Here is a 27,872-nt window from a genome sequence, read left to right as displayed (position 1 = left end):
TTCATAATGGCTAATTATTAAAAAGCAAAAAAATGAAAGATATTGGCAAGGATACAGAGAAAAGGGAACACTTACACATTGTTTGTGGGAATGTAAATTTCTACAACCTCTGTGGAAAACAGTATGGAGATTTCTCAAAAAGCTAAAAATAGAACTTTAGAGTTCTATTTTTAGAGTGATTCAACACTCCCTTTACTGGGTATCAATCCAAAAGAAAATAATTTGTTACTTAAAGAAGATACCCATACTCATATGTTTATTGCAGCACTATTCACAATAGCAAGGATATGGAGTCAATTTAAATTTATCAATCAATGATTGAATAAAGAAAATGTGCTATGCATTTATACATTTCTGGAATACTATTCAGCCGTAAAGAAGAAAAACATTTCTTTTGCAGCAACATGAATGGAACTGGAGGCCATTGTTGTAAGTGAAATAAATCAAAACAGAAAATCAAATACTACAGTGTAAAATAAATAACACAAAGATTCATAGCAATGACAAATTAACATATTTTCAATCATATTAGATGATATTAAAACCATTATAAAATTTGCTGTTTTGTATCGTAATAAAGAATCATAAATGTTAACTTCATTAAAAAGTTTGACTAGGCATACAGATACATGAGCAGCACGTTTACCAGTAAACAGAGGATATACAGTATTTTCAAAGACCAAAATTATTTGATGTACATTTATTTATTTATTTTGGTGGGGGGAGCAGCTTTATTTGCTGGGGATATAGTGGGGTCTTCTCTCTGGAAGGTGGGGTCTTCCACTGGTCACCCCCGGCAGTGGTCCAGGAGGCGCCATGCAATTTAGTGCTGGGGTCAGTTGTGGGCTGGGCCTTGGAGAAGGCGAACTGTGCAGGGAAGCAGTAGCTGTGGGTCCTCACTGCCCGCTCCGTCTGGATGCACTGGGTCTCCTGGTACTCCTCAGACTCCCGCCAAGCCTGCGTCTCTATAGGGCAGTGACCCATCCGGCACGGAACCTTATCCTCGGAGCCCAGTTTGATGCAGGCCAGGCATTTCCGCTTCCTCCGCTGGGCTGGACTTTGCACTAGGGTTTCATCCATTCCTTATTCTGGCCGCTTGTCTGCCCGAGCTTAAATTCCAGCCTCGCAAATGTTCCAGCTAGGAAGGGCTTGTCCACGGCGTCGTCCACACTTGTCTCCCGGAAGACACGGGTGGGTGATTCCTCCAGGGCCACCTGCAGGCCCCAGGCGCTGGGCCCTGTGAGCTCCGCCCAGCTTAGGCCCCCCAGCACCTACCCACCGGGCCAGCGGCATCTGCAGCCGTCGTTGCTTCCGCCGTCATCCCGGCCCTGCAAAGCGGGTGTGCACCCCTCAGCTCTCCGAGCCCGCCAGGAGCCGCCTCCTCCCCTGCCCTGCCCCTGGGGGGACCATGCCCCCAGAACGTTGGGCAGAGGCGAAGGAACTGGGAAATGTTCCTTCCTCCAAATTGACCCTGAGGTCCGCCTGGTCCTCTCCACTCCCTCCCACCCTGCCCACACTGTTCACTGGGCCCTGCAGTTTCAGCAAAGTTCCCTGCCCCCTGCCTGTGCCGAGAAGCAGTCCCGTTGCCCACTCTCACCTTTAACCTCTTTTCTGGCCCATTCTCGCTCCCCACTGGATCTCCGACACGACCCCTCTCCTCCCTACTGTCCCCAGAGCCCCTCTCTGTTTCTCCCGCTCAGCCTCCTCCCTGCTTGCTTCTTCCTCCCCATGTGGAATCTCCCAGCTCCCATGGGGTGCCCTTCATCCTGGGGCCCAGACAAAACAGGTAAAATTATTTTAAATGGGAGCATGTGAATTACGTTGAATTCATGACAGCAGTAATTCATCTGGTCATATTTTAAAGAATTGTGAAATAATAATAGCAACTATCAATTTAAAATGTTAACTAGGGTTAAAAATGCCCGCCATTTCACCACCACCAACACCACCAACAGCAACAAAACCCTGTTATAGCTAACAAACTAGTAAAGTTGCAGGATACAAAATTAACATTGAAAATCAGTTGCAATTTGATACAGTAACAGCAAAATATTCTGAAAAAGGAATAAACAAAACAATTTCATTTATAGTATTATCAAATAGAATGAAATAATTCATTAAATAGAATGAGTTTAACCAAGAATATTAAAGATCTGCATACTGAAAACTATAGAAGGTTGATAAAAGAAGAATACAAAATGGGAACTATATCCTGTGTTCATGGATTCTAAAAATTAATATTGTTAAAATATCTGTACTACACATAGTTATCTACACAGTTAAATAAATTTTTTATTATTATACTTTAAGTTCTAGGGTCAAATTTCTATCAAAATTTTAATGCCATTAAAATAAATGTAGTGCAAACAATTGTAAAATGAGTAAGGAGCCACAACAGAATCCAAATAGCCAAATACTGAGAAGAACAAAGAGGCTGAAAGCCTCAAATGCCCTGATTTCAAACTATAGTACAAAACTATAGTCATCAAAATAGTATGATACCTACATAAAAACCAATGGAACAGAATGTAGGAGCCAGAAATAGACTCACACATATACAGTCAACTGTTACCATGGAATTAGAAAAGAAACAGAAAATGACATAAATAAATGGTGTACAAAACACTAGATATGTGCTCACAAAAAGTGAGTTCTTCTCTTATATCATCCCAAAAATGAGTTTAAAATAAATTAAGGACTTATACATAAGAACTGAAATCATGAATTTTTTATAAAAAACAGGAAAAAGCTCCTTGACACTGGTCATAGCAATGATGTTTTCGATTCGACATAAAGAACACAAGCAACAAAAGCAAAAATAAAAAAAGTGGAACTAAAGCAAAGTAAAAAGTTTCTGCACAATAAATAAAACAATCAACAAAATATAGAGATAGTATATTGGATGACAGAGAATATTTGTAATCCATATGTGGGATAATATGATACTATCCAAATTATATGTCACACTAATCAATATGAAAAAAAAAAAAAACCCACAGCAGAACAAAACAAAAAACAATTTTATTATTGATTGGGCAAAATATCTAAATAGCTATTTTCCATAGACTTAAAAATGGACAGCAGATCTGTAAAAGCATTCTCAACATCACTATTTATCAGAGTAATTAAAATCAAAATCACAATGAGATACTACCTTATCATGGTGTTAAGATAGCTATTATAAAAAATTCAAAAGATAAAAAGTGTTAGAGTGCAAAGAAAAGAGAATATTTGTACATTGTTGCTGAGCATGACCATTGGTGCAGACATTGTTAAAAAAAAAACCGTATGGAGATTCCTTAAAATGTGTAAATTAGAAGTACCATTAATCTCAATTTGGAGTATGTAGCCAAAGGACATAAAAACAGTATCGCCAAGGGTATCTGCACTCTTCTGATACAAATAAATGGATAAACTGTGTGAGAGAGGTAATTTCAGCTGTAATAAATTATTTCATTTACAACAATATTGATAAACCTTGAAGACATTATGCTAAGTGAAATAAGTGAAATAGGAGAAAGACAAATACTGCACGCTTTTATTTGTGGAATCCGAGAGAGAGAGAGACAGTGAGAAAGAAAAAGAAAGAATAAAAGAGAGAAAGAGAAAAAGAAAAGAAAGAGAAAGAAAGAAAAAGAAAGAAAGAAAAAGAAAACAGAGAGTCGAATGTTAGTTACCATGGGCTAGGAAGTGGGGAAAAGTGGGAAGATTGACACATCTCAAAGCACTCTATTTTACACCCTAAATGTATATACTTTTCAATGTGTAAGTCATAGCTCAATAAATGTGGAAAAAATTTAAGAGTAATCAGCAGGTCCTATCTAGCTACATGTAAACTTTATTTAAAACTCTCTTGGCCACTGTTTCTGGCTCAAGCCAGGAAGGACCCGAGCGCTTCTGGCCTCTTGACTTCTCCTACACTCCTCCTGCTGTTGCTATAGCTGAGGAAGATGTAATAGTTCCCAGGAGTTTTCTGGTTTCCAGACCTTGCAGATCGGGGAGGGCCATCAGCCGTCCCCTTGCTTGTTGCCCACAGCCCCGTTTGGCTCCAGGCAACCGTGTCAGGGCATCCTGGTGGGGGCCACAGCAGCCATCCTGGCGAGGCTGCCTTTCGATGCCTGCATTCCCATGGCCTCTTGGTTCCACAAGCATCCATTATGGCCCCAGCGCAGCCCTCCGCACATTACCAGTGAAGGGAATGTAACTGCAGAAGATACTAAGGAGGAAAATGAGAAAAAAATTTGGCCCTGTGTATTAGAGTAATTGTCATTAGATCACCTGTGTTGTATACAGGGTCACTGTTTATCATTACTGCTGTAAAACCTGCTGCAATTGGAGGAGAAAATGATCCTGAGCATGCTCTTTGAATCCTTGAAGTTGGTGTCAGTAAGTTTCATGCAGAAATTTATTTTGACCATGACTTACAAAGTTACGTCCTTGTAGATCAAGGCAGTCAAAAGGGGACAATTGTCAATGGAAAATGGATTGTTCAACTGGAAATTACTGTGACCCTTATGTACTTGAGCATAGTCATGAAGTGAAAATTGGAGAGACTGTTACCGTTTTACACTCACCCTAGCAGTGATACCTGGGCTGGCTGTGAACCACAAGTTAGAGCTCACCCTTGCCTTGATAAGAAAGATGAATTGTTAATTGGACCAACTCTAAGTAAGGAGAAAAAATAGTTGGAAATAAAATAATTAAAGAAAATACAAGTAAAATATATTTACAGAAACAGACTATGAAGATAAATAGTCATTGAAGAATCTAAAATATAAAAATAGAGGTGGAAAACATAGCAGATTGGAAGTGAAGGAACTTTCCAAAGAGATAATTCTCCTGCATCTGTTCATTCTGAAATTACCGACAGCAACAAAAGTAAGATGTTGGAGAAGATGGGTTGGATAAAAGGTGAAGGCCTGGGGAAGGATGGCTGGGAATGAAAACCGATTCAGCTTCAGCTTCAGCGAACACGTGTTGGCTTGGAGACAGGCAATCCATCCTCAACTGAAGATGTTCACCTTCTCCAAAACAAAAACAAACAAACTGGTACAAAGCGCGAGATAGGTTTGCTGAAAACTTCCCAGAAACTAAACCTTTAAAAAATGACCTAGGGACCATGCCTTGGGTAAAAGGGACTGTAGAGTGCAGGTTAATCATAGAGGAAAACTCAAGCTTTCTTAAAAATAGAGTTTGGAAACTCTTATCTATTTTATTTTATTTCATTTCATTTTTTGCAGAACTTTTATTCCCCAAAGAGTCTGTGGCACACAGGAACTGTGTCAGAGTTTAACATTTCCTGATTCAGAAATGTGTAATAAAGTTTGGTTTGCAGCTTTTAAAAATGATTTTTTAAACCAATAAATAGTAACTGAATCAAGGTATGCAGTTAGTGGACTAAAGTTTACAGGGCACAGATGAGTTTATCAAACTTCATTATTTTATTTTATCTCGTCATTTATGACATCCATAGAAGCAAAAAACCATATAGGCAAAACTCATGTAACCACTAATAAATGTACATTTGTCTTTTTCTCCATATATTCACAGTAAGATGCACAGCAAGAGAAACATCAAAAGTCTATAAAAATAAATCTGACTATATGCATCCTTGTTTATGCCCTTCGGAACCCAGGTAAAAGAACCTCTTATACTTGATATAACCTAAATAATATTATTGAAGAGCTAATAAACTAGTGACATATCGTAGAAAATTAGTGTTTTACTGTCTTCTTCTGTGAAGAAGCTGTTTATTGGTACTACATATTCAGCATTTATATTTGGCTTGCTTCATAGCTAACAAAATATTTAGATATGAACAACTGAGTATTGAAACAGTGTGCTGGCATTTGTAGTTTTCATAAATATTATGGCAGGCAATGGAGTTGCACCAGAGAAATCTGATTTCTAGTTCAAAAGGAATATTTAGTGAGGGTCTCCATTTAAGATATTTATTGAAAGTGTCCTCAATTGCAATACAAACATTATAAAAAATTTTAAAACACTCTTTTCAATAAATTACGAATTAAACAAAAAATTTAAATGATAGTTTTTATGGAGGTAGGTAAATGCTAATGAGGTAGAATGGCAATTAAAGCCAAAAGACCTGAATTCAGGTAAACAATTTTGCCCATATTAGTTTTATGTTAAAGGAAACAATGATTCTGACCATATACTATTTACTGCAGTAAAGTATTTCAGAAATCTGTGCATAATACTTAATTAATTTTCTAATGGTAAAAAAGGAACCACATCCTACAAATTACTACAATACTGTCTATTGAAGAGAGTGGTATTTCAAATGAAGAAACTTGGAATTTCTCATGAGGTGGTGATCTATGCCATAGAAAATCCATGTAAAATATTTTATTCATGTATGCAAATGTTGATATTTCTGCTTTTCAGGAAAATGACGTGCTCTAAAAACTTAATGCAGATAACTAAAATTACCAATAAGTTGCAAGAATTCACAAAATGCCTAATATAGTTGAAAGAAAAATATGGAAACTTCTCAGGACCAGAAGAAAATAATGGTAATGATCCAAAGAAGTATCAACCAAAGAGGTCAGTGCTCCATTCAGATGGATCTGATCACAAGGATTTCACATCTATGTGGGTTGTTCAGCTTCTGACAATGCAAATGGAATAAACATAGATCAATTGCCTGCTGGCATCTGGAGTGTGCTGTCTTCCACATGTGAGAACTAAATTATAAATTATGTTGCAGAAAAGGATATACACTACGAGCGTGAAGGATTAGATAAATTATATGGCACATAAAATTCAGATATGAGGTTTATATTTAAATGTTTGCCAATATCATTAATAAACAAGAAACCATAATAATGTGGAAAAAACCTATGAGCTTGTCAAATCATATTTGGAAAAGAGGCAAATGGAAAATGAAGCATTGAAAATGTAGTAAAACAATTTGATTTATGGCATACAAATTACATTACTAAAGTAGACTGTGCTAATGAGAAGACTAGTAAACTGGAATGCTGGGTACAATTAATGTAGTCATATACTCTATAGAAGGCAAATTAATACAAAATACAAATATATTTATTTATACATTAAGACTAAATGAGAAGAAATAAAAAAACATTTAATTGTTTTACTAGACTTTATAAACAGGAATGCAATATTCAATGAATTGGTGGCTCATAAGTTTCAGAAATTAGAAACAAGGCATGAATCCTATCAAAGTTTAGAGTATAATGAGTCAAAAAAAATTAAGAAATACTTAAAAGAAATAATGGTTTTGGTTATTGTGAATACTGCTTCAATAAACATGGGAGTGCAATTATCTTTCGGACACACAGATTTTATTTCCGTTTGATATATACTAAGTGGTGAGATTGCTGGATCTTATATATGGTAGTTCTATTTATAAGTTCTTGAAAAACCTCCATGCTGTTTTCCCTCATGGTTGTACCAATTTACATTCTCACCAATAGTGTATAAGTGCCCATTTACAGATGAATGAAGAAAATGTTACAGACACACACACACACAGGAATAATATTCAGTAATAAAACAGAATAAACTTCTGTCGTTTATCTCAGTGTGGATGAACCCAGAGGGACATTATGTTAAGTGAAATAAGCCAGTCACAGAAAGAAAAAGAGCACTCATATGTGAAATCTAAAAAAGTTGATCTCATAGAAGGAGAGAGTAGAATGGTGGTTACCAGATGCTAGGGAGAATAAAGGGATGAAGGAATGGGGAGAGGTTTGTCAAAGTTACAAAGTTACAGTTAGGAAGAATAAAGTCTGATGTTCTATTACACAGGAACTACAGCTAATGATAAAGTACTATTTATTCTAACAGCTAGAAGAGAGATTTTGAATTTTATTAGCACAAATAAATAATAAATGTTTAAAGTGCTAATTATGCAAATTACCCGTATTGGGTCATTGTACAGAATACACATGCATTGAAACATCGCACTGTACTCCATAAACATGTACAATGATTATGCACCAATTATAAATAAAATACATCTCGAAAAAAGAAGAATGATCAAACTGCATGACACCGAAAAGAAGAAAAACTCTTAAAAGCAGTGAGATAGAACACAGATAACCTGTGAAGCTGAGGGAAAACTCTTACCTTTGTATCAAGTTAGAGAACAGAAAAATTAATATCAATAAAATATTAAAATAAAAGCTTCTGGACAGCATACAATCTGTTAACAGAGTGATAAGACAACCTATAAAATAATAGAAAATATGTGCATCTGACAAGGAGTTAATAGGCAAAATATATGAGACTCAACAGCAATAAAAACTCAACTAAAGAGTGAGCATAAGACGTGAATAGACATTTTCCCAAAGAAGACACAAGGAAATGCTCAACATCACTAATTATCTGAAAAATGCAATCCAAAACCACATAAGATAGTACCTCATTCCATTTAGAATGACCACTGTCAAGAAGACAAAAGATAACAAAGATGAGGATGTGGAGAAAATGGAACACTTATACACAGTTGGCATGAATGTAAATTTAGTACATTTTTAGATGTATTTATTTTTTATTAGACACCATGAAAAACTATGCAGGTTTCTCAAAACGAAAACAGAAACAAAACAAAACAAAAATGAAAAAGCTAAAAATGAAACTACGATCTAATCCGGTAATTCCACTATTGAGTGTATATTAAGAGAAAATAAAATCAGTATATTGAAGAGATATCCGCGTCATCTTTATCATGGCTCCATTGACAGTAGCCCAAATATGGAATCAATCTTAGTGTCCATCAACGGATAAACAGATAAAGCCAATGTTGTGTACATACACAATGGAATAGGATTTAACCACAGAAACAATGAAATCCGGCGCTGCGGGTTGACGCCGGTCTCTGACGTATGCGACCCGCCCGCCCGGGCTTCCGGCTTGGCGGAATACCCGACAGCTGGGTGTCCTGCCGCAGGCCCTGCTTCAGGACCACCCACCCTCTGCCTCCCAATAAGCTCAGGCTTTTGCGGTGGACGCCGCTGCTGCTCCTACTACCGCAACTTGGAATCAAAAACGCTTCGTCGTGCTCTCAGGACAGAACCGTGAACCCAGCGCAGCTGCGGTGCGTGAAGCCCCTCTTCCGCCGCCGGGCGCCGACTGCAGAGCCTGCCGCGTCCTCCTTGGCCTGAGGCCGCTCGCAGCGCAGCGCCGAGTTGCTCCTGCTGGCGGCAGCCTGGGAGGGATTGGTGGGCCGGACACCTTCGGGGAGCGTGCGAAGGGGGAGCCGCAGCCGTCACCTCCTCTCTCTCCCCCGGGGATGTGCAAAATTACCATGAAATTATGACTTGTCATCCTGCGAGTTACCAGTTGGAAAATTGGAGTCTAGAAAATGTTGCCACCATTTTAGCCCACCGGTTCCCCAATAGCTATATTTGGGTGATAAAGTGCTCCCGAACGCATTTGTGCAAATGCAGCTGCCGTGATAGTTTTCTGAAAAGTAACATATTTAGTTGCCCAGAACACAATACTACATGTATTAATTTTATAACATTATATACTCTATTATATATGCACTATTGAACAACTACAATGGGTGAAGCACTGCTATAAGAACTTTGTATTCATTATCTCTCATGAACTCTCTTTGAGGTAGATTTCAGTATCTTCGATTAAGAGGCTAATTTATAAACAATACATATATTTGAATAAGAAACTAAAACATGAAAGGCTTTTAAAATTACAATGTTGGATAAGGAAAGAGCATTGTAGAAGTCTATACAGCATGCATCTTTACAGAAAGTTTTAAAACTTACAAAGTTAAATAATGTATTATTTAGAGACACCTACATATGTAGTATAATTAATAACAAAAGTCAAAGGAATTATACTTTCTCAAGACTGAGGGTGAATGATGATTTTCTGAGGTAGAGAGGCAGAGAGTTGTATTTGGGAAAGACTGTGTAGACAATACAGACAGCTTCAGATGTAGGAATGAAGTTTTATTAAGTAATTGGTAGGTTCAGGGTGTTGAATTTATTTGTATACAATCACACACACACACACACACACACACACGATTTGGCCCTGTATATTCATGAGTACCACATCTGTGAATTCAAACCAACCTTGAATAAAATGTAGTTAAGCATACAATGTTTACTTTTTACTGAACATGTGCAGACATTATTGTCATTATTCCCTCAGCAATATGAAATTATTTAAATAGTATTTATGTTGCATTAAATATAGTAAGTAATGTAGAGATGAATCAAATAATATACAAGAGACTGTGCATAAAGTTATATGAAAATAATCCTTCTCTTTATATAAGAGACTTAAGCATCTAGGATTTTGGCATCCCAAGGGGGTCCTGGAACTAATCCCCTATGGATACATGTTTATGCATAAGGACAACCATATAAAGGACAACTGTGTGTGTTGATTTATATGTATAATTTTACACATACAATTATATACACTAGTGCCTAATATAATTTTTATTATAAGTGCTTGATATAAACAAGCATTAAGTTTCTATGGCATACAGTACAATGTTTCAGTTAGTCGTTTTCCATCTGTACAACAACCCCCCATGATACAAGTTTTAACAAATCTGCACTTTTACACCTGAACTTAAAATAATAGTTTAAAAAATGTTATTTTTCAAGATCCTATTGATGACATTAAGTGGACACTTACTGAAAATGTATTTTAGTGATGTTCAATATAAACTAGTTATGTATAGATTTATGCAGTCTCCTTTTACTTTTTTGTTGTTGCTTACGCTTTTTATGTTATATCCAAGAAAGTATTGTCAAGATGAAAGTAATAATTATCTCACCTTGTAAAACATATTTGGAACATTTTATTCAAAAAATTTTATAATTATAGTTTTTACATTGAAATATTTAAGATAGTTTTATATACAGTGCTGAAAAGCATCCTACATTGTTATTTTTCGTTTGGTAGATAGTCAGTTTTCCAACATCATTTGTTGAAAAGACTATTCTTTCTCCATTGTGTGGTCATAGCAACCCATGTGCAGGTCATCTGATTATGTTCACAAGGGTTTATTTTGGGGTTTTCTATTTCATTACCTCTTTGTCTTTATACTAGTACCTTACTGTTTTTATTTCTGTAACTTTGTGATATGTTTTGAAATCAGAACATATGATGCCTTTAACTTTATACTTCTTTTCTAAAGCTATGGTGGCTATTCATGGTGGCTTGAGATTTCATTTTAGATTTTTTTTATGATTCAGCAAAAACATACCATTGTAATTTTCCTAGGGATTACATTGAACTTGCATGTCATTGTGGGCAGTATTAACATTTTAACAATATGAAGCCGTCTGACTCTTGAACAAGAGTGGGTTCAAGGGTGTATTGCTTAAGTTCTGCATATTTTGGGATAGACAGTTTTCCTTCTGCTTTTAGTTACTAGTTTCATTTTGTTGTGGCCAGAAAGATGTGTAGTCTCAGTCTTTTTAGATTTAATAACACTTGTTTTGTGTCCTAATGTATTGTCTATCCTTAACTGTGTGTCATGTGATGGGGAATATTGTTTATTCTTCTATGGTTGACTGAAAAGCTCTATATATGTCTATTAGGTCTAATTGGTCTTTAATGTTGTTCAAGTTTTCTTTTGTGTTGATCTTTTACCTGTTTTTTCTATTTATTATTAAGAGTGGGGTATTAAAGCCTCCCACGATTATTGTGTTGATGTATACTTCTTGCTTTGCTTCTGTCAATATTTACATATTTGGGAACCCTTATATTGTGTGCCTATTTAGATTTATACATGCTGGAGATTCCTGGCAAATAGACTGTTTTATCATTACATAATATTATTCCTTGTCTCTTTTGACAGTTTTAATCTAAGGAGTATTTGGGTTAAAATAAATATGGTGACCCTGTCCTATTTTGGTACTATTCATGTGGATTATCCTTTTTCATCTTATTTGTTTCAGCCTATTTAGTTTCTTAGACCTAAAGTGAGTCTCTTAAAAACGGCGTATTTTTGGATATTATTTATTGTGAATCCATTTATGCATTTTATGCCTTTTGTATAGAAAGTTTAATTGATTTATCTTTAAAGTAATTACTGAGTAAAAAGAATTTCCATTTCCATTCAATTATTTTCTGTTTCTTTTAGTTACTTTTTTTCTCCTTTTCCCTCTTACTGCCTTTTTTGGTCATTGTTGATTTTGTAAGGACATAGTTTGATTTCTTTTTTATTTTCTTTTGTGCACCTTTCATAGATAATCTTTTGTGATCACCAGGAGGAATAGAGAGTATATAAAACACTTTAACATTATATCAGTATATTTTATCTCATAACAACTTAACTTTGTGTACAAAAAACACCTCTTTACATCTTTTCTTTACCTTATTATGTTAATACAATAAAATTTTATCTTATTAATTTTACAACATAGATTTTTATATTTTGTATTAACAAACATGCAAATTTTTAATGTTTTTCTTTTTACAATTTTATAGCAGAATTATGTGTATTTTATACACCATCATTATGATAATAGAAAATTCTCTATTTTTTTGCATATTTACCTTTATCAGAGAGTTCTATATTTTTATGTGGCTTTATAATTAGCTGTCTAGCATTGTTTTATTTTTCAACATAAAAGTCTCCTTTTAGCATTTCTTGTATGGATGTTCAAGTGATGATGAACATCATGTATGTTTTTAAAATTTTAGTAACAGGTGGACTTACTATGGCTATTGTACTAGTCTTTTTATAACACTGTTATAAAAACTATATGAATCTGAATAATTTATAAAGAAAATAATTTTAATTGACTGACACTTAAACAGGCTTAACGGGAAGTATGACTAGGAGGACTTAGGAAACTTACAATTATGGCAGAAGGGAAAGGGAAAACAAGAATGTCTTCACAATGGTGGAGCAGGAGAGAGAGAGGGTAAGTGCCACACTTTTCAATCATCAGCTCTTATAAGTAGTCACTCACTATCGTGAGAACAGCATGGGGAAATCAACCCCCATGATTCAATCACCTTTCATCAGGTTCCTCTCTTGACACCTGGGGATTACAATGGTGACTTGAGATTTGGGTGGAAGCACAGAGCTAAACTGTATCAGTTATATTGTTACTTGTGTTTCTTATTTGTAGCTATTTTTTTTCCAGTTTTCTCTCTTATTGCTTTTCTTGTGTCTCATGGATTCTGTTGTGGTAATACGCTGTGGTTCCTTTCTCATTGTCTTTACTGTATCTCTACAGGTACTTTTCATGGTTATCAGGATGATTAAATAAAATATCTTGAAGTTAAAATATGTTTTCAGCTGGTAACAAATTAACTTTCATTGCATACAAAATTTTCTCTCTTTGCATCTCTCCTCAAACTTAAATTACATTTTATATTTATGTTTTTATATTTTTATATAACGTATCCATTAACAAAGGTTTATGATTGTTTTTATGCTCTAGTCTTTCAGATTCTATAAAAGAAATAGAATGTTTTGTGCACCATCATTATGACGCTAGAGAATTATATACTTGTATATGTATATATCATTCTTAGGAAGCTATATCTTTATATAATTTTTTTTTTTGAAGGCAGGGTCTCACAGTCCCACACGCTGGAGTGCAGCGGTTTGACCACGGCTCACTGAAACCTAGAACTCCCAGGCTCAAGTGACCCTCCCACTTTAGCCTTTTGAGTAGCTGGAACCACAGGCCTGCAACACCATGCCCAGCTAATTTTTAAATTTTTTTATACAGATGGAGTCTCAACATGTTGCCCAGGCTTGTCTTGAACTCCTGGGCTCAAGAAATTCTCCTACAGTGCTGGGATTACAAGTGTGAACCACCACACCTGGGCTGATTTTGTGTTTCTGTCTGGCATCAAGACAAACTCTAGGATGTGAACAGGGGTTGTATATTGTATCTGAGTGGAAGTATAAATGGTGAGAAGAAAAGTTAGAAGCAGGTGCCACAGGAAAATATAGAAGGGGACTGAATAGGTGGGGTGAGTAAGTTTCCCTGAAGAATGTGATATGTGTTGGGTCCTGGTAGATGGAAAGTGAGCAGGGAAGAACATTCCAGAAAGAGAGAGGAGCCCAGAGACCCAAAGCAGAGAAAAATGGGGGTGTCAGTGGCAAATTTGGTACCTTTTTTGGTAGTAATAAGATTTCTGCACCTGTCTGGGTGCCTGGTCTTCAATTCTACTTGAAGAATCTCTGCATGTCATTTAAACTTTTTGAGCTCTGGTGTCTCATTTCAGTCTCTTCTTGTTTTGGAGGCAGATCTCAGGTCCAGGAGGCCCATCTCGATGCACTCTTGGACCAAATGAGGCATCAAAACCATGAGGAAATACTAAAGTTTCTTCTAAGAAAGGCCAAAGATTTTCTGAAGAACATGAAATCCGGGTCGGCTGATGAGACCCCAAAAGACAGAAGAGGCTGGCCTGAAATTTATAAAATGGTCACAGGCAGCCCACTCAGGAGCCTAGGAGCTTAGTCAGTAAGCTGGGGACTAACGTTTTGCCTCTAACACAAGGGAGTGTTGTGGTCATTTGCAGTTTTGCTCTGAGCCCATATAGAAGCTTCAAGAGAGAATGTTGAAAAGTTTATGGAGGAAGGTTCTAGGACAATGTACTTTAAAGTGTGACATAAATTGTGTGTTGAAAAAAGTAAAATTGATGAGTCTTTTTATACATAGAAGATAAATTGTTATTATCTTAAGCAAGACTCTTACAATTATGATGTGTTGATGTAAGTCTCTTGGTAATTACAAGAAAAAGGTTGCAATAGATCCAAAAAAGAAAAAGGATCAAAGCGTGTAACAAGAAAAGCAAAAAAATATTTAACAAAAACACAAAGGAAGACAGTATAAAAAACAAACTACTAAATGATCAGACAGCAATTAACAAATTGGCAGTAATAAGTACTTACCTATCAATAATTTTTTAAATATAAAAGTCTAATTATCCAATAAAAACACATTGTTATGGTATAAATGTCCCCTCCAAAGTTTATGTTAAAATTTAACTCCCACTGTTACAAAATAAGGAAAATAGACATTTAAGAATTTACTGGCCAGTCGCGGTGGCTCACGCCTGTAATCCCAGCACTTTGGGAGACCGAGGTGGGTGAATCACGAGGTCAGGACATTGAGACCATCCTGGCTAACACGGTGAAACCCTGTCCCTAGTAAAAATACAAAAAATTAGCTGGGTGTGGTGGCGGGCGCCTGTAGTCCCAGCTACTCCGGAGGCTGAGGCAGGAGAATGGTGTGAACCTGGGAGGCAGAACTTGCAGTGAGCAGAGATCGGGCCACTGCACTCCAGCATGGGCGACACTGTGAGACTCCGTCTCAAAAACAAAAACAAAAGCCAGGTGCGGTGGCTCACGCCTATAATCCCCGCACTTTGGGAGGCTGAGGTGGGTGTGTTACGAAGTCAGGAGATTGAGGCCAGCTTGATCAACATGGTGAAACCCCATCTCTACTAAAAATACAAAAATGAGTCGGGCATGGTGGTGAGCGCCTGTAATCCCAGCTACTTGGGAGGCTGAAGCAGGAGAATCGCTTGAACCTGGGAGGCAAAGGTTGCAGTGAGCCGAGATTGCGCCACTGCACTCCGGCCTAGGCGACAGAGCGAGACTCCGTCTCAAAAAAAAAAAAATAAATAAATTTACTAGGCCATGAGGGCTCTACTCTCATGAATGAATTAATGTCATTATTTCCAGAATGAATTAGTTGTCATGAGAGTGGTTCCATTATAAAAGTAAGCTCTCTGGTATACACCTTCTGTCCACCTTATGCCTTTGACCATTTTGTGACGTGGAAATATGATTCTCATCAGATGGCAATGACATGTTCTTGGACTTTCAGCATCTAAAGAAAGGAGCTAAGTAAACTTCTATTCTTTATAATTTACCCACTCTAGGGTATTCTGTTATTGAAGCAGAAAATGAACTGAAACATTCACAAATGTCTAAAGAGATTAACAAATTTACCAGTATATTTTACATAAGAAATTTTTTTAGATTAAAGGGCACACATAGGTTACTGGTTAAATAATAAAAAAAAAGAATATACTATGCCAATAATAACTAAAAGAGTATATTAGTGGCTATATCAGACAAAATAGACTTCTAGAAAAAGTATGTCAGGAGATACAGAGAAGTTGACTATATAATGATAACAAGCTGATCTGTCAAAAGGCTATAACTATATATGCACCCAACATTGGAGCACATATATATGTGTATATATATAGTATAGTAATATGTCTATATAATATCTATATAATAATATTTTATATATGACTGTAGAAAAAAACAGACCATTAATATCATAATAGAAGATGTTATTACTCTACTTAAAACAATGTTTTAAGTAGTAAGAAAACAATGTACTTACAAAGCACTGTAGAACAAGTGCACCTAACAGTGATAAACAGAGTATTCCATCCAACAGTATTTGAATACACATTCTTCTCTAGCACACATGGAATATTATCCAGGACATATCATATGTTGGGCCAACAACAACAACAACAACAAAATCTCTTAAAATTTAAAAAGATTAAAATCACATGAACTTTTAAAATTACAGCTTTTTAAAACCAGAGATCAATAACAGAAAAAAATTTTAAAATTCACAAATATGTGGATATTAAACATCATATTTCTGAAAAACAAATGGTTTAAAGAGGAAAAGAAAAAAGGAATCAGAAAGTATCTTGAGAAAATAGAAATAAAAACACAACATACAATAACTTCTGGGATGCAAAGAAGCAGTTCCAAGACAAAAGTTTACAGTGATATATTTCTATAAGAAGAGGAAAGAAAGATCTCAAATAAACAAGATGACTTCGATTTGCAAAAACCTTGAAAAAAACTAATTACTCCCAATGTTAACATAACACACAAAATAATAAAAAAAAGAACAGATTCAATAAAAATTTGAAAGACAACAAAAAGGATAAAAGCAGAGAAATAATTTACATATAAAAGTTATCTAAATTAAATAATTTAGAAAACGAGAAGAGTAAATTTTCTTTTTTATTTTCAAGTTGAAAGATTCAACCTCTTACTTTTATTTTGTGTTTATGCTTACAATAAACAGGTTCCAAAATTTTATCCTGAACTCACAGACATTCTATTTCCAGTAGGGTTTGTATTTAGGCACCTAAGGTGTGGCCTTGGGTTTGTGATAGAGGGTTTGTGGAGAAGAAAAAAGCAGACTAAGAGAAAGTGATACAAAAACCCATGGGTAGAGAACAGTGCACAGTTGGTGAAAGGACTGGTTAGTGCTATAGACACTGGCCTACGCCGGGTAACTCTGATTTCTAAATGTGTGTATGCCAGCAGATGAGATGGACAGAGGGTCGAGAAGCGTAGGCTACTGGAGAAAATAGGTCACTGCTGCAGATGAAAGATCTGGGCATAGAAGTAAGCCATGAGTCCACTGGGCACTTACGTAGCATATTATTGGAAAACTCTAGAAGCACAGGTTCTGTCAGCACAGTTCTGAGGGTAAAGCCTTTTCATGGGAGGGGTGTAGCTACATCGTTGCCTAGTGTGCATGTGTGTGAGTGTGCAGGAATCACTTTATAGCAGCAGGGTGGGGAGAGGTGTCTGCCCTCAGAACTCCATCCTTTTTAATCCTCAGTTCCCTCTGACACCTAGATGGGACCCGTTATCACAAGACAATTCACACTGTGACAGCATGTGTGTAAAAGAATAGAGTCTTTGTTCCCCAAGAGACCCACAGTATACCTCCAGCCGAGGCTGCTGTGATATCTTTGTTCTAACGCCAAATACATGGAGTTTGTTGAACACCAGCTAATTCATCAACACCAACTGGGAGTCTAACATCTTAATTCTGACACCACCCAGAGTCGGCATAGACCTCACGAGTTCAGGACTCAGTCCCACAACACTGTCCCCACTGCACATGCCTGTCACAAGCAACAGGAGCACATCTATGCTTCTGAGCATCTAGCTATAAATCATAAGTTCCCATAACCCTCTTCCTCAAGTTTAATAATTAATAAAACTACTCACAGTACTTGGCAAAACATTTCACCTATGTTTGCCAGGTTGTTATAATAAATACAATTCAGAAAAAGCCAAATGGAAAAAATGGATATGGCAAAGAAAAGTAGAAAAGACAGACAGGGTGGGTAGTGAGTCCTGGTAAAATAGTGATGTTTAAGAAAACTCTCTAATTCGTTGTGTTCTGTGAGAACAGCTTACTGCAAAGAAACACCTTTACCATTGTTACCTAGTTGCTATATCCTCTTTTAGATACCACAGATTCACAGATTCTCCACATTCCCATTTGTTTCTCATAAACAATTAAATACTTTGTCTTCAGAGTTCGGAAGAAAATACTGTTATGCACATTTTACTTGTTTCTTTTTTCCCCCAGGCCCCTGGCCTCTGCTCCACCTTCAGTCTGAGTAAACATACAACCCCTCTTTACGCCCCTCCCAAGAACAGGCTGATTTCAGGGTGAAACCTTCTCTAATCTTGAACAGATTTTGTCACCCTCCATTGTGCCCTTCCCCTCCCACCCTTCTTTCTAATATACTTTGCTCCCGCATTTCAAAGACAGCTCTTTTCTGCATAATATTTTAGATGTTTGCAGATATTATGCTTGGTGCTTCCACCACTGCAATTCTTCTTTAGTTTAAAGTCTCTAAATTTATTTTATTTGAAAATCTCTAGAAAGAGCCCCAGGACAATAATTACACCCTCACAGAGAACATCTCGGTCCTCCTCCCATCTCAACTCTCACTGCATCTGCCTGTGGATCTCCACAATTGAGAAGGTGACATACATTTGGGCCCAACTCACAGGCACTATGATAAATCTTATATGTGAGCCAAGCCAAAAGGAGAGATTTTGACTCCCATAGCTAGGCTTCGAGCAATAGGTAAAGTCCTTGCTCTTCTACTTGTATGAAGGTCAGAGGATTATAAAACCCATGCATGTCGAATATACCCCTTGAGTGGTACAGAGAGTGTCATAACAGGACTTGGTACATGGATGAGACATAGAGACCTGTATGGACACACAACCAAAAGTAGAAATTGTCACATGCCCACATGTACATAACCCACAACTGAGGTTCTACACCTCACACCCATGGGCAGTCGGAAGTTGGAGTTGTGACTCTCACAGGTGGATTCAGTCCACAGGTGAAAAGGTGACTCTCCCACCAAGATTCAGCACAGCATTGAGGCTGTGACTCCCTTACCAGGACACAGCTTGCAGAAGGAATTGGGGCTCTCACGTGAGGATGCAGTCCACTGTTGAGATTGTGACTCATGTACTTGGACCCAACTCACAAGAGTTGCTGACTCTTCTACCTGGAATGGAGAAATGTGTGGGTTTGGGGGTCTCATTACTGGGCCTTCCCACAGGTATAATTGTGACATACGTCTAGAACCTTAGTGATTTAACAGTGCTTCTGGGCTCACCACAGAGATATCTTGTGACTTATACCTGGGATAAACACCTAGGTTATGTGACTATTTTGCCTAGATACTTCCCTCAAAGGAATTGTGATATATCTCTCTACTTTGCACCTAGGTGATATAAATCTTTCCACCTACCTGGACCCTGCTCACAGGTAAGGTTATAACATATTGCTAAGCTTAGTATTTAATGATGTGACTGTCTGGTCTTGTTTGTGCCCTGCCCTCAAGAAGCATTGTGACATATCACTGGGCTAAGCAACAAGGTAGTGTGTGTCTTCTGTCTGGGCTATGTGCACAGGGGGCATTGGGAAATATCTCTGGACCAATCTCCTATAAGATGTGACTCTCCTCACTTGCCTGGACTCCGCTCACAATAGAGATTTTGACACATCACTGGGTGCAGCATCTAGGTGGTGTGGCTCTTCCTTCTTTCCTGGGCTCTTCATCAGAGAAGACTGTGATGTTTTCTGAGCCCAGCACTCAAATGAGGTGACTTGTCTCCCTGGGCCCTTCCCACAGAGAGCACAGTAAAATATCTTTGGGATCATCACCTAGGTCATGTGAATCGCCTCTTCTTCATGGGCTTTGCACTCAAAAGGGCTTGTGATTTTCATGGGAAGCAGCACCCAAGTGATTTGATTCTTTTGGGTTGGGGGCTGGGATCTGCCAACAGGAATAATTTTTACATATCGCTTGGCTAAACCCCTAGTTAACAGGACTCTTCTCTCCTACCTGGGTCCTCCTTACAGTGTGTTTTGTGTCATATCTCTGGGCTGAGCATGGAGGAGTTGAGACACTCCTTCCTTGGCACTCCCCAAAGGGAATATTATTACATACCTTTGGGCAAGTCACCTAGGTGATGTGACTCTCCTGTCTTGCCTGGAACCTTTTTTTACTGTTGCGATTGTAACATATTGCTGGGCCCAGCACCAGGTGATGTTATTATTCTCCCAGGGTCCAGCCCACAGATGAAATTGTGGCATATCTCTGGGCCCATCACCTAGGTGATGTGGTTCTGCTCTTCTGCCGAAACACTTTCCACAAGAGGAATTGGGACATATTGTTGGGCCCAGCTCCCATGTGATGTAACTGTCCTGCCTTGGCTTTGTGCACAGGGGACATTGTGACATATTTCTTGGCCAAGCAGCTGGGTGATACAACTCTCCTGAACGGGCCCTGCTCCCAGAGAGGACTGTGACCCATCACTGGGCCAATCATGTGGGTGATGTTTCTCCTCTGTTGCCTGAACTCTGGCCAAAGTAAGAATTGTGACATATAGCTGACCCAGCACCCAGGTGATGTGACTCTTGTGTCTGGCCCCTGCTCACAGGTGAAATTGTGACATATATATATATATACAGTCATAGGTTAAAGGTGAAATGATGACTCTTATACATGGGATCCAGCTAAGAGAAGAGATTTTGACCCTCACAGCTAGGGTTAGGGCAACAGTCATGATCCTGGGTCTCCTACTTTAATAAACGTCATAGTGTATTATGACACCAAAGCACATTATATAAAGACCTCAGGTGGTACAGAGAGTGTCACAACAGGACCCAGAAAAGGTGAGGTTGTGACTCTCATACGTACATCCAGGTGACAGTTAGAATTGTTACCCTCACACATGGACAGTACTCAGTGGTGAGGTCCTAAATCTCATGTGCAAACACAATTCAGATTTGGAATTGTGACTGTCATACATAGATGCAGCCACAGTGACTCATTTTTGACCCCATCTCACAGGCACAGCAATAAAACTTATACCTGGGCCCAGTCAACAAGAGAAATTCACAATCCTGGACATTTTCCAGCTAAAGGTATTAGAGTCAACCCCTCTTGGGTTGAGTCCAAGTATGCAAGTTAGTCATAACAGTGGACTAAATCAGTACACAAGAACCCAAATCTCACCTGAAGACTGTTTTAATAGGGGAATTACAGTCCACAGGTGTTCTAAATCCTCGTCTTGGAGTTATCATCCCATCTGTGGATTGGATTGACTTATGAGGTTCACAATTCCAACTTTATGGCCTATTGGCATGTGATTCAGAATCTCAACAGTGGGCTCTGTTCATGTCGGAGGGTGACAATCCTTACATTTGGCTGTGTGTGCATACAACTGCCACAATTTCACCTGTGTGCTGAACTACATTATGACATTTTTTGTAGCACTTGATGGCTTTATACAATGTGCACGAAGGTCAAAGCACACCATGACCACCCTAAAGTTGAAGACCCAGGACCTTCATTTTTGCCCTAAGACTAACTACAAGAGTCAAAATGTTTTCAGGTATAAGTCATCATCCCACATGTAAGCTGTGCCCATGTATATTTCACAATTCCAATTATGGGGAGAGACAAGGCACCAGAGTCACATCACCTAGATGCTGGCCACAGATATGTCACAATTGCCACTTTGGGCAGGATCTAGGCAGCAGAGGAGAGCCCCATCACCTAGGTGATTGGCCCAGTGAGAGGTCAAAATCCCCCCTGGGAGCAGGGGCAATTCAGGAGGGTCATATGACCTAGGTGCTGGAAACAGCAATGTGTCAAAATGCCCTCTGTGGGCAGGGCCAAGGCAGGACAGTTATATCACCTGGGAGCTGGGCCTGGTGATATGTCACAATGCCTCTTGGGGGCAAGTTCAGGCAGGAAGGCAGAGTTATATCACCTAGGTGATGGGCCCAGAGATATTTTACAATGCCTTCTCTAATTAGAACATAGGCAGAGAAGTTACATCACTTGCATTAAAAGCCCAGTGATATGTCACAATCTCAACTAAGGGCAGGGCCTGGGCAGGAAAGGAGAGTCACTTTACTTTGAGGATTGCCCCAGAGATATATCATAATTTCCCCTGAGGGCAGGGCTCAGGCTGAAGAGGCACATAAATAAAGTGCATGGTTCAGGTATATGTGACAATCTCAACTGTACACTGGGCCCAGGCAAGAAAGTAAAATTAACCAGGTGCTGGGAAAAGGTATATGTCACAATCACACCTGAAGAAATGTTTAGAGATAAGATTCAAAATCCCACTAAAGTCCTAGCTTCACTTACGAGAGTCAATATATCTTGTGAGGTGTGTTCAAGTACTCGAGTCACAACCTCAACAGTGGACTTGATCTGTGCCTGAGAATCTGAAATCCTCTTGCAGACAGTGTCCTAGTAGGGGAGTCACAGCCTCACAGGGGTGCTGAATCTTGCTGTGAGAGTCACCATCCTACCTGTGGACTGCATCTATGTATGAGAGTCACAGTTCCAACTTTTGACTGCCTCTGAGTGTGAGTTCAGAATGTCATAAGTAGGCTGGATTTTTGTGGGAGGGTGAGAATTCTTACTGTCAGCCAGGTGTGCATATTAGAGTCACAGTCTCACCTGTTTGCTGGTCCCTGTTATGACACTGTCTGTGCCACCTGATGGTTTTACATGGCATATGTGCACAATCTGCTTTGGACTTTTGTGCCTTCCCAGGTGTATGTTACAAAGTCAAATGTATAAATATGCTCACTGCCCTAAGACCAGGCATGGCCATCAACGTCTCTCCTGTTTGTTGGGTCCAGGTATGAGAACTATTTATATTCCTGTGATCTGGGTACAGAAATGGGTCAACATCCCTCCTGTGGTTCAATCCACATGTCGACAGGCACAATTCCAACAGTGGACTATGTCTGTCGGTGAGGCTCAGGAACTCATTATTCTGCTCTGTCCATGTGTATGGGTGACGATTGTAACAGTCAGCTGGGTGTTCATACAATAGTCACAATCTCAGTGTTGTGCTGAGTCCTATTAAGACACTCACTGTACCATCTGAGGGCTTTACACAATACGCGTGTGTGTGGTAATCACCTTTTATTATTATTTTTTTAAAGTAGAAAACCCAGGACTTTATTTTTTGGCTTAAGCCTAGCTATGAGAGTCAACAGCTCTCTTATTGGCTGGGTGCAGTTATAAGAGTCATCACTGGGCCTGTAAGCTGGGTACAGATATGACTCACCCTCTGATCTTTGGCCAGACTCACATTTGACCGTCAATATTCTAACTGTATATTGTGTCCTCATATGAAAGTTAGGACCTTACCAGTAAGTTTTGTCAATTTGTGAGGGAAGCAGTGCTAATTGTCATCTGGGTGTGCCTGTAGAGTCACAATTTTACCCCTGTTCTGGGCCCTGATATGACATGATCTGTATCACCCAAGGACTTTATAAAATATGCATGAGTGTTGTGTGGCCTTTCTACATGTAGAAGACCAGGATCCTTACCTGTTTCCCTAAGCCTAGCTATAAGAGTCAAAATATCTTCTACTGCCTGGGTCCACATAGAAGAGAGTCTTCATCATACCTGTGGGCTGGACCTAATTATATGTGACAATCCCACCTGTGGGCAAAGACCAGGAGGGAGAGTCACATCAACTAGGTGCTGGGCCAGAGATATGTCAATATTTTTCCTGTAGGCAGGGTCCTGGCAATAAAAATTGTATCTTCTGGGTGCTGGGCAAAGCAATATGTCACAATCCACCCTGTAAACGTGTTCCAGGCAGAAGACAGTCATGTCACCTAGGTGATGGTCCCAGCAATATGTCATCATTCCTCCTGTAAACAAACTCAAGACAAAAAGAGTCACATAACATAACAATGGGCCCAGTGATATCTCACAATGACTCCTGTGGACTGGCCCAGGCAGAAAGGGAGAGTCACATTACCTAGGTGACTGGCCAAGAGATATGTCACTATTTCCCTGGATGGCAGAGTCCAGGCAGGAAAGTCACATTATCTGTGTGCTAAACCTAAGTATATTTTACAATCTGAATTGTAGCCTGGGCCTGAGCAAAGGTGTATGTCACAGTCACAGATGTGTAAAAGTCCAGAGGTAAAACTTGCAATCTTTCATATTCCCCAGCTTCAGATTCAGAGGCAATAGTTCCTGTGAGTTGCACCCAAAAGGCAGGTAACAACCTCAACAGTAGACTAAGCCCATGCATGAGAGTCCCAATCCTGCCTGCACACAGTGTCCCAGTAAAAAATAAAAACATCACAAGGGCCGAATCTTGGTCCAGAGTCGCCATCCTACCTGTGCATAGAATCCACATATGACAGAAACAATGCAAAGTTTTGACTGCCTCTAGATGTGAGATTCAGAACTTTAACAGTGGTCTGTGTTCGTGTGGAAAGTGACAATACTGTTGGCTGGGAGTGCATATAAGAGTAACAATCTCACCGGTATTTTAGGCCCTTTTATGATGCTCTCTGTACCACCTGAGGGAATTATACAATAAGCATAAGAGTCACAATACTCTCTGAAACCTGCATGCTTGGGTTTCTGTGCACGATCTTACACATTGCTTTAAGCCCAGACAGGAGAGTCAACATCTCTCTTATTGGCTGTGTCCAGGAGTGAGATTTATCAATGTGCCTGTGAGTAGGGTCCAGAAATAAATCACCATCATACCTGTGGCCATCACAATGTCAGCTGTGAACTGCATGCGCAGAAGTTTTAGGACCTCAGCAGTGGGCACTGTCTGTGTGTGAGGGTGACAATATTAATTTTGACTGGATGTATATATGAAAGTAACAACCTCAACTGTGTGCTGGGCCCTGTTTCTGCATATTCTGTACCACCTGAGGGAATTATGCCATATGCTAGAATTTCATATTCCTCTGTGACCTCTGTACAGATAGGAAACTCAGGACCTTACCCTTTGCCCTATGGCTAGGTATGAGTCAATATATGTCTTATTGGCTTGGTTTAAATATGAGAATCAACACCATGCTTGTAAGCTGGATCCAGATATTAGTCATCATCCAGCCTGAGGGCAGATCCACATATGACAGTCACAATTTCAACTCTGAACTGCATCCATGTGTGAAATTTAGAATCTCACTAGTGGACTCTGTCCATGTATGAAGGTGACATTCCTAATTGTTGGCTACAAGTGTCTTTGAGAGTCACAAGCTCATCTGTTTGCTGGGCTGTGTTATGTGACTCTCTCTATACACCCCAAGGGCTTTATCAAATACATGTGAGTGTCATAATCTTCTGTGACCTTCTTACAATTGGTAGACCATGGACCTTAGTTGTTGCCCTAAGCCTAGCTGTTAGGGTCAAAATTTCTCCTTTTAGCTTGGTCCATGTAAGAAAGCCATCATCATGACGGTTGCCTGGTCCAAGGTATAGGTCACAAGCCCACCCGTGAGCAGAACCGAGAAGGAAAGTCACATCACCAGAATGCTCGGCCAGGGAAATGTCAATATCCCTCTATGGGCAGGACCCACACAGGAAAGTCACGTCACCTTTGTGCTAGGCTCAGTGATTATGTCACAATGCCCACTGTGTGCAGAATCCAGTCAAAAGAGTCACATCACCTAGATGCTGGGTGCAGCAATATGTCACAATCCCCCTCTGTTCTCAGGGCCCAATTATGAGAGGACAGTCATACCACCTAGGTAATATTCCCCTATTTCTGTTACCGGAGGCAGGGCACAGTGGGAAAGCAGAGTCTCATCATCTAGGTGAAGGGCTCAGAGATACATTACAATGCCCCCTGTGGCCAAGGCTCAGGGAAGACAGTCACATCATTTAGCTGTTTGGGTTAGGTATATGTCACAATACCAACTGCTGACAGGGCTTATGCAGGGAGGTAAACTATCAAGTTCTGAGAAAAAATTATATGTCAAAGTCACATGTGCAGGAAGGCCTTGGGATGAGATTCACAGCGCCACACATTTTCTGGCTCAAGGTATAAGAGACAGCACCTGTGATTTGTGTTAAGGTACACAAATTACAGTATCAGTGATGGACAGAGTTCATGCATGAAAGCTCCAACTTCAACTGCAATCATTGTCTAATTAGGGTAGTTACTGCCTCACAGGGGTGCTGATGTTTGGTATAAAAGTCACCATTCTACCTGTGAACTGGTTCTATATTTCAGAGTCACAGTGTCAACTTTCAACTGATCTGGATATGATATTCAGAATTTCAACAATGGACTGTGTCTCTATGGGAAGATGACATACCTCAGTGTATGTTCTGTGTGCACAGAACAGTCACAATATCAACTGTGTGCTGGGTGTTTATAAGACACCCTCTGTGCCACTTAAGAGCTTCATATGGTCTGCATGAGAGTGAAACCTGCTCTGAGACCTTAATGATGGTATAAACCCATGATCTTACATGTTGCCCTCAGTTCAGGTATGAGAGTCATCAATGTACCTGTGATCTGAGTCCAGAAATGAGAAACAATCTCATTGGTGGATGGATCCAGATATGACACTCACAATTCCAACTGTGAATCATTTCTGTGAGTGAGATCCAGGACCTCATGAGTGGGTTCTGTTCACGTTTAATCCTAACTGTAGGCTGTGTGCGTACAAGAGTCCCAGTAAGAATTTTGAGCTGGGCTCTGTTTTAATACTCTCTGTACCACCTTAGGACATTATACAATATGCATGAGTGTTGTAATTCTTTGAGACATCTGTAAAAGTAGGAAGCCCAGGATCTTATCTGTTGTTGTAGGCCTAGATACAAGAGTCAACATGTCTTCTATTTCCTGGGACTAGGCATGAGAGACATTGACATGCCTATGAGCTGGGTTCAGAAATGAGTCACCTTCCAACATCTGTTATATGTGCCAGATACACATATGACAGTCCCAATTCTAACTCTGGACTGTTTGCACATGTGAGATTTACAACTTCACCAGTGGGCTTTGTCCATGTGTGAGACTGACAATCCCAATTTTTGGATAGTGTGCCTATGAGAGGCAAAATTTTACTTCTGTAATGGACTCTGATAATCCCAAGTATTTTACAAAATAGTCATAAGTGTCATAATCATCTGTAATCTTTATAAAATTAGGAGAACGAGAACCTTACTGATTATTCTAACCTTAACTATGAGAGTGAAAATCTCTTCTATTGGCTGGGCTGTCATATGACAGTCATCATTATTCCTGTGAACTGAACCTAGGTATATGTTACAATCCTACCTGTGGGCAGAACCAGGCAGGAGAGTCACATCACCTGAACACTGAGCCAGATATATATTAGTGTCCCTCCTGTGAGTTGAGTGCTGGCAAAAAATTCATGTCACTATGGTGCTGGGACAAGTGATGTGTCACAATGTCTTCTGTGGGCAGAATCCAAGCTGAAGAATTACATTGTATGAGTGCTGGGCTCAGCAAAATGTTACAATCCCCTTTGGGAATGAGGCCCAGGCAGGAAAGGACCATCGCATGACCTGGAAATTAGGCCAGAGGTATATCACGATGCCATCTGTGAGAAGGGACTAGGCAGGAGGGCCACATTACCAAGGTTATTGACTTAGCTCTATGTCACAATCAAAACGCGGGCTTTCTTCGGGCAGTATATTCAAATCAGTCAAGTTCTGGCTGGGCAAAAATATATGTCACAGTCACACCTGTGGGAAGGTCTGTGAATGGAATTTAC

General features: G+C 39.1%; 1 long non-coding RNA gene and 1 pseudogene across 1 annotated transcript; one reads left to right on the top strand and one right to left on the bottom strand.

Moving 5' to 3' along the window:
* Positions 1–1,075: 1,075 nt before the first annotated feature.
* On the bottom strand, positions 1,076–27,494 carry LOC134731788 (uncharacterized). Its single transcript, XR_010114375.1, has 3 exons — positions 27,413–27,494; positions 19,215–19,326; positions 1,076–1,328 (listed from the first exon to the last, which is right to left on the bottom strand). It is a non-coding gene; the product is annotated as an uncharacterized lncRNA (long non-coding RNA).
* Positions 3,251–9,307, top strand: LOC134731871 (angiogenic factor with G patch and FHA domains 1-like; annotated as a pseudogene).
* Positions 27,495–27,872: the final 378 nt, after the last annotated feature.

This window comes from Symphalangus syndactylus, chromosome 11 (genome assembly GCF_028878055.3).
Source record: "Symphalangus syndactylus isolate Jambi chromosome 11, NHGRI_mSymSyn1-v2.1_pri, whole genome shotgun sequence".
NCBI lineage: Eukaryota > Metazoa > Chordata > Mammalia > Primates > Hylobatidae > Symphalangus > Symphalangus syndactylus.
The sequence above is the reverse complement of the archived record's forward strand: the minus strand, read 5'-3'. Positions and strand labels throughout refer to the sequence as shown.